This window comes from Mustela nivalis (assembly GCF_964662115.1).
Source record: "Mustela nivalis genome assembly, chromosome: 14".
NCBI lineage: Eukaryota > Metazoa > Chordata > Mammalia > Carnivora > Mustelidae > Mustela > Mustela nivalis.
In genome coordinates, this window is record NC_139033.1 from 81871861 (window position 1) to 81882960 (window position 11100).

Consider the following 11100-nt stretch of genomic DNA (forward strand, 5'->3'; position numbering starts at 1 on the left):
TGCCTATTATTAAATGAAGAATGTTGTTACTTTGTTAACCAATCATATAGTTACCTCCACGATCAAGGAACTCAGGGATCGGATCCAAGCACGGTGGCGAGACACGTCCTCCTGGGGCCTGGACCCCTACAACTGGGTAACCTGGCTGCTCCCTCTGGCAGGACCTGTATGCATAATCCTCCTTCTAATCTCAGTTGCTCCCTGTCTTTTCCGGTACTTGCAGGGTCGCCTACAAGAACTTGCCCGAATATCCGTCAATCAACTCCTCCTCCAGCCCTACTCGCGGGCCTGCCCACTTCCGACTACCCCTATGACGACGCTCCCTGTCAGCAGGAAGTAGCCAGAACCCAGTGGACGCCCCCGACACCATTATATTAAGCAAAAGGTCGGAATGTTGGGCTGGCAGGAAGGGGGCTACCAAAGATGGCGAAAGTTCCCGCCACAAGACCTGAGCTGGAACAGGAGAACAAAGGCCCAAGCAGGAATCTGAGACCCCCGCCCCGGGCTCCTGTGGACCAATGGGATCCCGATGAGCGGCGGGATATCCAAATAAGGGAAACTTGCCCAAAGACCCCTGAGCTTTCCCCAAGACCCCTTATAAGCCCCCTCCTCCCTGCCTTGGGCGCGACTTCCGCCACTCTGCGTTCCAGAGTGGTGGAACCTCGCCCGAGGGTGCCCATCTCCTCCCGGCGCAACTTTCCTGGCTCCCCTTCTCCTGAGCCCTGAAACTTCGCTGGAGAGCGTTTTTAATAAATCTTGCCTTGCACCCACTTTGCCTGGTGTAGTGTTTATTTCGTCGGAAAACCTTACACTTACTGGATGTTTGTATATTTTCTTTGGGGAAATGTCTACTTAGATCCTTTACCCATCTAAATTCATATTTTTTTTCATTATTTGAGTAGAGTGGACACAATGTTACATTAGTTTCAGGTGTACAACTTAGTGATTTGAGAAGTTTATATATTATGCTATGTTCACCACAAGTAGAGCTACCATCAATCTGTTCCATTAATGATCCTTTACCCATTTTTTGACCCATCCCCCATTCTTTTTTTTTTTTTTTTTTTAAGATATTATTTAGGGGCACCTGGGTTTCTCAGTCGGTTGGGTGTCTGCCTTCTGCTCAGGTCATGATCCCAGGGTCCTGGGTTCAAGACCTACATCGGGCTCCCTGCTCAGTGGCAAGTCTGCTTCTCCCTCTCCCTCTACCCTGCGCGCGCTCTCTCTCTCTCTCTCTCTGTCAAATAAATAAATAAAATATTTAAATAAGAAATAAAGATTTTATTTATTTGACAGAGCGAGAGAGAGAGTGCACACAAGCAGGGGTAGAGGTCAAGGGAGAGGGAGAAGCAGACTTCCTGCTGAGCAGGCAGTCCTATGCAAGCTCAAGATTCCTGGACTCTGGGATCCCCACCTGAGCAGAAGGGAGAGGCTTAACTGACTGAGCCACCCAGGCACTCCTCTCCCCCAACTCTTTACCCATTTTTAAGTTAGCCTACTTGTCTTTTTATTATTAGTTTGTAAGAGCTCTTTATATATTTTGGATACAAGCCCCTTACCATATATATGATTTGCAAATATTTTCTCCCATTCTGTGGATTATTGCCTTTTCACTTTCTTGATGGTGTCCCTCCAAACACAAAATTTTTAAATTTTAATGAAGCCCAGTTTATCCATACTTTTCTTAGGTTGCTTGAACTTTTCATGTCATATTTTAAAAACGATTCCTAAACCACGGTCATGAAGATGTACTCTTTTGTTTCCTTCTCAGAGTTTGTTGAGAGTTTGTTGAGAGTTAGTTTATCTAAACTAATCCATAAAGTTGCTGCCTCAGCAACTATTTTTTGTGGCTAAGGAGCCTGCAGTGGCCTTAAACTGATACTGACCCCTCCCAAGAGTATAGGCCCTAGATAACAGCTCAGAGATTCGCAGGTCCCTGATATGATTCTTAATCGTCCTTGTGATAAGCATTCTCAGGGCACCTCCCAGGGCCTTCCCCTGTGCACTCTTTAGATAAGACCTCTGCAAAGTTTGCCAAAACCCATTCTTTTGAATTTGAATCGACCAATCCAGGCTTAACCTGGGAATCTCAAAGCACTCCACCTGTAGACCTTAATAAAGGGATGTACCCCGGGTTCTGCCGAACTCTTTGCCTGAACCCCGGCCTAACCTCCCGGTGTGGCCCTTCAAGGTATGCTATATATCCCTTCTAGAACCTGTAAGTAATAAACGTTTCTATTTCAACTTTTTTATGGTCTTCTGTTGAACGTAGGCTCACCATCCAGTGCCTCCAGGGCTCTACTTAACAAATGTTAAAGGGTGCCTCAATGGCGCAGCCCACTCTTGGTTTCCTTTCAGGTTATGATCTCAAGGTCATGATATTGAACCCCATGCAGGGCTCTGCATTCAGCTTAGAGTCTGCTTAAGTTTCTCTCTCCCCTTCCCTCTGCCCCTCTCCTCACGCCACACTCAGGACCCACTGTCCCTCTCTCCCTCTCAAATAAATAAATAAATCTTTTTGGAAAATGTAGTTTAACAAAGTCACAAGACAGTTTTATAATTCAGCTCTTCTATTTAGATCTTCGATCCATTTTGAGTTAATTTATATGTGTGATGTGAAGTAAGGGGCCAACTTCATTATTTACATGTGCATAACCAGTTGTCCTAGCACAGTTTGTTGAAAGACTATTCTTTTCCCGCATTGAATTGGCTCACAACCATTGCCAAAAATCAATTAGCCATCAAAAGAATGAGAAGACAAGCCACAGACTAGGAGAAAATATTTGCAAAAGCCATCTGATAAGGGACTATCATACAAAGTATTCAAAGAATTCTTAAAACTCAACAATAAGAAAACCAACAACCACATTAAAAATGGGCAAAAGACCCGAACAGACACCTACCAAAGAAGATGACCAATATGCATATGAAAATGCTCAACATTATATGTTAACAGAATTTTTTTAAAGATGTTATTTATTTATTCGACAGGGAGAGAGAGAGATCACAAGTAGGCAGAGAGGCAAGCAGAGAGAGAGGGGAAAGCAGGCTCCTCACTGAGCAGAGAGCCTAATGCTGGGTTGGATCCCAGGACCCTGAGAACATGACCTGAGCAGAAGGCAGAGGCTTAACCCACTGAGCCACACAGGTGCCCCTCAACATTATACGTCATTAGGGAACTGCAACTTAAAACAACAATGAGATACCACTACACACCCATTAAAATGACAAAAATCCAAAATGCTGACATTACCAAATGTTGCTGAGGATACTGAACAATAGGAACACTCATTCTTTGCCAGTAGGAATGCGAAATGATACAGCTTGGCAGCTTCTTCAAAGACTAAACATATTCTTACCATATGATACAAGAATTACATTCCTTGGTACAGGCATACCTTGTTTTGTTGCACTTTGCTTTATTGAGTTTTTTTATAAATCTTATAAAATGCATTGAGCATTGCCACCCTTCACAGAGTAAGTCTATCAGTGCCGTGTTTCCAACCATATTTACTCGCTTTGTGTCTTTTGTCACATTTTGGCAATTCTCATAATATCTCAAACTTTTTTTTGAAGATCTTATTTATTTGACAAACAGAGATCACAAGTAGGCAGAGAGGCAGGCAGAGAGAGGAGGAAGCAGGTTCCCCGCCGAGCAGAAGAACCCAATGTAGGGCTCAAACCCAGAACCCTGGGATCATGACCTAAGCTGAAGGCAGAGGCTTTAAACCATTGAGCCACCCAGGCACCCCTATTTCAAACTTTTTAATTATTATTGTATCTGTTATGGTGGTCTGTGAGTGATCTTTGCTGTTACTGTTGTAATAGTTATGGGGTACCACAAACCATGCCCATATATGATGGCAGACTTTGTGGGTAAATATTGTGTGTGTTCTGATTGCTCCACAAACTGGCTGTTTGCCTATCTCTTTCCCTCTCCTCAGGCCTCCCTATTCTCTAAGACGTGACAATATTAAAATTAGGCCAAATAATAACCCTGCAATGGCCTCTAAGTGTTCAAGTGAAGAGTCATGTAGCTCTCACTTTAAACCAAAAGGAAGAAATGAGTAAGCTTAATAAGCAAATCATTCCCAAGGCCAAGATAGGCCAAAACCTAAGTTTCTTATGGCATATAGTTAGCCAAGTGGAGAATGTGGGAGAAAAAAGTTCTTGAAGGAAGTCGAAAGTACTACTCCTGGAGCACTTGGGAGCTCGGTCAGTTAAGTCTCTGCCTTCGACTCAAGTCATGATCCCAGGGTCCTGGGATTGAGCCATGCACTGGGCTTCCCACTCAGCTGGGGAGGCTGCTTGTCCCTCTCCCTCTGGCCCTCCCCTTATGCTCTCGCACATGCATGCACTCTCTCTCTCTCATATAAATAAAAATCTTTTTTGAAAAAGTGCTACTCCAGTGGACACACGAATGACAGAGAAATAAGAAGACAGCGTTATTGCTGATCTGGAGAATGTTTTAGCGGTCTAGATAGAAAATCAAACCAGCCACAGCATTCCCTTAAGTCAAAGCCTAATTCAGAGAAACCCCCTAATTCTCTTCAATTCCATGAAGGCTGAGAGAGGTGAGGAAGCTGCAGAAGCAAAGTTCAAAGCCAGTAGAGGTTGCTTCATGAGGCTTAAGGTTTGACTTAAAGTGCAAGGTAAAGCATCAAGTGCTAATGTAAAAGCTGCAGCAAGTTTTCTAGATCAGCTGAGATAAATCATGAAGGGGGATACACTAAACAACAGGTTTTCAATGCAGACAGAAACAGCTTTCTGCTGGAAGAAGATGACCTCTAGAACTTCCACAGATAGAACAGTGAAGTCAATGCCTAGCTTCAACGCTTCAAAGGACAGGCTGACTCTTTTATTAGGGGCTAATGCTGCTGGTGACTTTAAGTGGAAGCCAATGTTTATTTACTATTCCAGAAATCCTATGGCCCTTAAGAATTACGCTAAAAAAAAAAAAAAGTGGAGTGTCTGGGTGGCTTAGTCACTTAAGCATCTGACTCGGTTTCAGCGCAGGTTGTGGTCTCACAGGCTGTGAGATGGGGCCCCACATCAGGCTCTGCACTCAGTGGGGGATCTGCTTGAAGATTCTCTCCTCCTGCCCCTCCCCCATGCGTGTACACACAGTCTCTCTCCCTCTCTCTCAAATAAATAAATAAATCTTTTTTTTAAAAGAATTATGATAAATCTCTCCTCCCTGTGCTCTGTAAGTGGAACAACAAAGCCTGGAGGACAGCACAGTTATGTACAATGTGGTTTACTGAATATTTTAAGCCTGCTGTTGAGCCCTCCTGATCAGAAAAAAAGGATTCCTTTCAAAATATTACTGCTCATTGACAATGCACCTGGTTATCCAACAGCTCTGATCGAGGTGTGCAATGAGGTTAATGTTGGTTTCATGCCTGCTAACACAACATCCATTCTGCAGCCCACGGATCAAGGAGCAATTTCAACTTTTAAGTCTTATTTTAAGAAATATATTTCATGGGGCATCTGGGTGGCTCAGTCATTAAGCATGTGCCTTCGGCTCAGGTTGCGATCAGGATCCTGAGATCGAGCCCCACGTCGGGCTCTCTGCTTGGCAGGAATCCTATGTCTCCCTCTCCCACTCCCCCTGCTTGTGCTCCCTCTCTCACTGTGTCTCTCTCTGTCAAATAAATTAATAAAATATTAAAAAGAAAAGAAATACATTTCATAAGGGCACTTGGGTGCCTCAGTTAGTTAAGCATCTAACTTCAGCTCAGGTCATGATCTCAGGATCCTGGGATAAAGCCCTGCACTGGGCTCCCTCTCTCAGCAGGGAGTGTGCTTGTCCCTCTCCCTCTCCTTCTGCCCCTTTCCCTGCTCATGCTATCTCTGTCTCTCTCTCAAAAAAATAAGTAAAATATTTTTAAAAAATGTGTTTCATAAGGCTTTAACTGCCATAGATAGTCCTTTGATGGATCTAAGCACAGTAAGTGGAAAAACTTGTGGAAAAGATCCAGCATCCTAGATATCACTAAGAACATTTATGATTCATGGGAAGAGGTCAAAATACCAACAATAGTTTAGAAGTACATTCCAACCTTTATGCACAACTTTGAGGAGTTCAAGACTTCAGTGGGGAAAGTAATTGCAGATGTGGTAGAAATAGCAACAGAACTAGAATTAGAAGTGCGCCTGAAGATATGACTGAATTGCTGTAATTCCATGATAACATTTGAACAGATAAGGAGTTGCTACTTATGGATAAGCAAAGAAAGTAGTTTCTTGAGATAGAATCTACTCCTGGTGAAGATGTTGTGAAAACTGTTGAAATGACAGGAAGACTGAGTGGCTCAGTTGGTTGGGTAGCCAACTCTTGATTTTTGCAGGGGTTGTGATCTCAGGGTCATGGGATTGAACACCATGCTGGGCTTTGAGCTCAGTGTGGAGCCTGCTTGTCCCTCTCCTTCTGCTCCTCCCCCATCCCCACTCTCTCTCTCTCTCAAATAAATAAATGAATAAAATCTCTAAAAAAGGAAACTGTTGAAACGACAACTAAAGATTTAGAATATATCATAAACTTAGTTGATAAATTGGTGGCAGGGTTTGAGTGGATTCACTCCAATTTTGAAAGAAGTTCTAGGGGGGGTGAAATGTTATCAAACAGCATTGCACATTACAGACAAATTGTTTGTGGAAGCAAGAGTCCATCATTGTGGGAAACTTCCTGTCTTACTTTAAGAAATTGCCACAGCCACCCCAGCCTTCAGCAACCACCACCCTGGTAAGTCAGCAGCCATCAACATCAAGGCAAGACCCTCTCCTCTAGCAAAAAGATTGGTTCATTGAAATTTCACACGATGTTTAGCATTTTTAAGCAATAAAGTATTTTTTCGTTTTATAATTTTAAAAAAGGTTTTATTTATCTATCTGACAAAAAGAAAGAGAGAGCAAGCACTAGCAGGGGGAGCAACAGGCAGAGAGAGATGTGACTCCCCACTGAGCAAGGACCACCCCCCCCCCCCAACATCGGTCTTGATCCCAGGATGTTGCGATCATGAGCTGAGCCAAAGGCAGATGTTTAACCAACTGAACCACCTAGGCACCATAGTACTTTTTCATTAAGGTATGTATATTGTTTTTCTTTTTCAAAGATTTTATTTATTCACCTGACAGAGAGAGAGATCACAAGTAGGCAGAGAGGCAGGCAGAGAGAGAGAGGAGGAAGCAGGTTCCCCGCTGAGCAGAGAGCCCAATGCAGGGCTCGATCCCAGGACCCTGGGATCACAACCTGAGCCGAAGGCAGAGGCTTTAACCCACTGAGCCACCCAGGCGCCCCTGTATATTGTTTTTCAAAATGCTGCTGCACACTTAATAGACTACAGTATAGTATAAACATAACTTTTATATGCACCGGGAAACCAAAAATTTCATTTGACTTGCTTTATTGTGTTATTTGTTTTATTCAGTGGAATCAACCTGCAATATCTCCAAGATATGCCCATATTTGCGCAAATGAGTTGACAGCTTTTGTCTACACCAAAACTTGGTCATGGATGTGTCTAGTAGCTTTATTCATAATTGCCAAACTGGGAAGCAACCCAGATATACTTCAGTACATGCATGGATAAATAAACTATGGTTCACCCAGATAATGTAATATTACTCAGCACTGAAAAGAAATGAGCTATCAAGACATGAAAAGACATGGAGGAATCTTAAATGCATAGTACGAAATGAAAAAGATCTTAAAAGGCTGTATACTGTATGATTCCAATTACGTGACATTCTGGAAAAGGCAAAACTGTGGCAATCAGTGGTTGTCAGGGGTTAGGGTGGAGCAAAGGAGGAACAGGCAAAGCACAGAGGATTTTTAGGACAGTAAAACAATTGTGTATGATATAATAATGGTGGATACACATTATACATTTGCCAAAACCCATAGAATGTAGGACATCTATGGACACTGAGTGTAGACTATGGACCCTGAGTGATAATGGTGTGTCGATGTAGGCTCACTGATTATAACACATGTATCACTCTGTAGGGGGTGATTGTTTGGGGGGGTGGGTGCTGTGCTTGTGTGAGGATAGTGGGTATATGGGAACTACACCATCTGCTCAATTTTGTTATGAGCCTAAAACTGCTCTAAAAAATAAAGTCTATTTTTTAAGGATTTTAAAGGTTGGGGTGCCTGGGTGGCTCAGTGGGTTAAGCCTCTGCCTTCAGCTCAGGTCATGATCTCAGGGTCCTGGGATCGAGCCTCACATCAGGCCCTCTGCTCAGCAGGGAGCTGCTTCCCACCTCCCTGCCTGCCTCTCTGCCTACTTGTGATCTCTCTCTCTGTCAAATAAATAAATAATTTTAAAAAGTAAAGTTCAATTGGCCATAGATTAAAATTGGACAGATTAAAATTAAAATTTTTAAATATCAGTTGGTCATGTTTCTGGATTCTCAGCCCTATTCCATTGATTCATATATCTGTCCTTTTCTCTGTAATACACTGTGTTGAATACTGTAGCTTTATAGTCAGTTTAGAAATCAAGAAGTGCGAGTACTCCAGCTTTGTTCTCTTTTTTCAAGGTTATTTTATTATTATTATTTTTTAGATTTTATTTATTTATTTGACAGAAAGAGAGAGAGCACAAGCAGGAGGAGTGGGGGCCAGAGGGAGAGAGAGAAGCAGGCTTGCCGCTGAGCAGGGAGCTCAATGCAGAGCTATATCCCAAGACCCGGGATCATGACCTTAGCAGAAGGCAGACACCTATCCAACTGAGCCACCCAGGTGCCCCAGATTCCTTTTTTTTTTTTTTTTTTTTTAAGTAATCTCTCCACCCAACGTGGGGTTCCAATTCAGAACTCTGAGATCAAGAGTCACATGCTCCACAAACTGAGCTAGCAAGGCGCCCCTTCAACTTTATTCTTTTTCAGAATTGTTTTTCTATTCTGGGTCCCTTGCATCTCCATATGAATTTTAGGATCAGCTTGATAATTTCTGCAAACAGATAGTTGGGTTTTCGATAGGCATTACACTGCATCAGCAGACAGGTTTGAGGAGTGCTGTCATCTTAACAATATTGTATTCCAGTCTATGAACATGAGATGTCTTTCCACTTATTTAGGTCTTCTTTAATTTGTGTGCAAGTCTTGTATTTCTTAAGTTAAATTTATTCTAAGCATCCTTTTCCCCAGCTTTAATGAGATATAATTGATGTATTATTCTAAATATCTTTATAAATATATTTATTTTTGAGACTCTAAGCAGACTCTAAAATATATTTATTTTCTTAATTTCATTCTGGAGAGTTCATTGCTAATATATAGGAATACAATTGATTTTGGAATTTCCCCACAGCTTTATTGAGACAAAATTAACAAAACTATAAGATATTTAAAGCATACATCACAATGCTTTGATTACTTAAACACTGTGAAAGGATTCTTCCCATCTAGTTCATTAACACATTCATTGCATCACACATGTGTGTGAGAACATTTAAGGTCCACTCTCAGAAAATTTCAATTATGTAATACAGTGCTGTCAAATATAGTCACCATATTACACATTAGATTCTCTGATTTATATATATTACTCTTGTATTCTGCACTTTTCCTGGACTTATTATTTATTTCATAATGATTCATAATGATTCCTTAGGATTTTCTATACATAAGATCATTTCATCTGGGACTAGAGATAGTTTTACTTCTTTTCCAGTTCAGATTCCTTTTATTGCACATGCTTGCGTAATTGCTATGGCTACTACCTCCAGTAAAATGTTGAGTACAAGTGGTGAGAGGAGACATCCTTATGTTGTTATCACAAGGGAAAGCTTTCAGTTTTTTACCATTGAGCATATAAGCCAAAGTTTGGTTGGTTGGTTGGTTGGTTGGTTTTTTAAGCCATAGGTTTTTCAGAGCAGGCTGTGGATGTTCCCTTTTATTCCTCATTTGGTGAGTGCTTTTTTTCTGTGTATGTTAAGATGATCATGTGGTTTAGTTCTTTGTTTTATTAGCATGGCGTTACATTGCTTGATTTTCCTATGTTAAACCTTGCATTCCTGGGATAAATTCCACTTGGCCCTTTTTATATGTTGATGGATTCAATTTGCTAGTATTTTGTTGAGAAAGTAGTCTGTAGTTTTTCTTTCTTGTGATGCCTTTGGCTTTGTAGAATAAGTTAGGTATTCCCTCCCCCTTTCTCCCTCCTCCTCCTCTTCCTTTTTTTTTTCTCTTTTTGGTGCTTTAGCGTCACTGCATCTTCATCAGGTTGCTCTTTGTAACTGCCTTGCTCAGCGGGGTCCCAGAACTTGGCCTTGTCACATCCCCAAAGGTTACAGTTCACGTGTCAACTATGTTTGCCCTCAAATATGTACTTATATACGTGGAGAGCCTTCTCTGGATGGTTAAAAAGTCAGTTCTCTGAAAGACTGTGTGCCAGTTTTCAGGTGGTTGTTGATGAAGCCTGGGGGAGAGATTTTGTTACAAACCTGCCCCAATCTCCTGGGTTGAAATGCACTTTTCTAGGGTGTCTGGATGGCTCAGTGGGTTAAGCCTCTGCCTTCAGCTCAGGTCATGATCTCAGGTCCTGGATAGAGCCCCACAGTCAGATTCTTTGCACAGCAGGGAGCCTGCTTCCCCATCTCTCTCTGCCTCCCTTTCTGCCTACTTGTGATCTCTCTCTGTCGAATAAATAAATAAATAAAATTTTAAAAAGAAATGCATATTTTTTAGACTTTTGTGGAGGCATTTCTGCTCAGTTATGTTTAGACCAAGGGGAGCAAGGTAAGGGAGATGTCATCCCTATAGGAAGTGGGAGCCCATCTGAGGTTCCTCAAGACGACGTCAACAGAATATCAGAAGGGATCAAGGGGGTTGGCCAAGGCAGAGTGTTCCAAGTGGCGCCATCTTGCTGGGAGTCCCCCACCCTGTCACCAGGTCATTGATCCAGAGTGGCTGCAGGTACCCCTAAAATCCATTTTGGTTTTGCTTTACTTGCATGGACTACCATGATTTTGCTGACAAGTTAACACCATGTCACACCAAATTTTTCATTTTCAAAAAGCGAAAAAAGCAGGACAAAGACCCCTCAGCCCCAGGAATAAGAAAGCCTGAGGGGAACTTGCAACTCCATGA

At 42.2% G+C, this 11100-nt stretch overlaps 1 protein-coding gene across 1 annotated transcript in view; it reads right to left on the bottom strand.

Annotated features, from left to right (window-relative positions):
• Positions 1-11100, bottom strand: part of LOC309847420 (tubulin alpha-3 chain) — a 33440-nt gene that overhangs the window by 21242 nt on the left and 1098 nt on the right. The window lies entirely within an intron of this gene.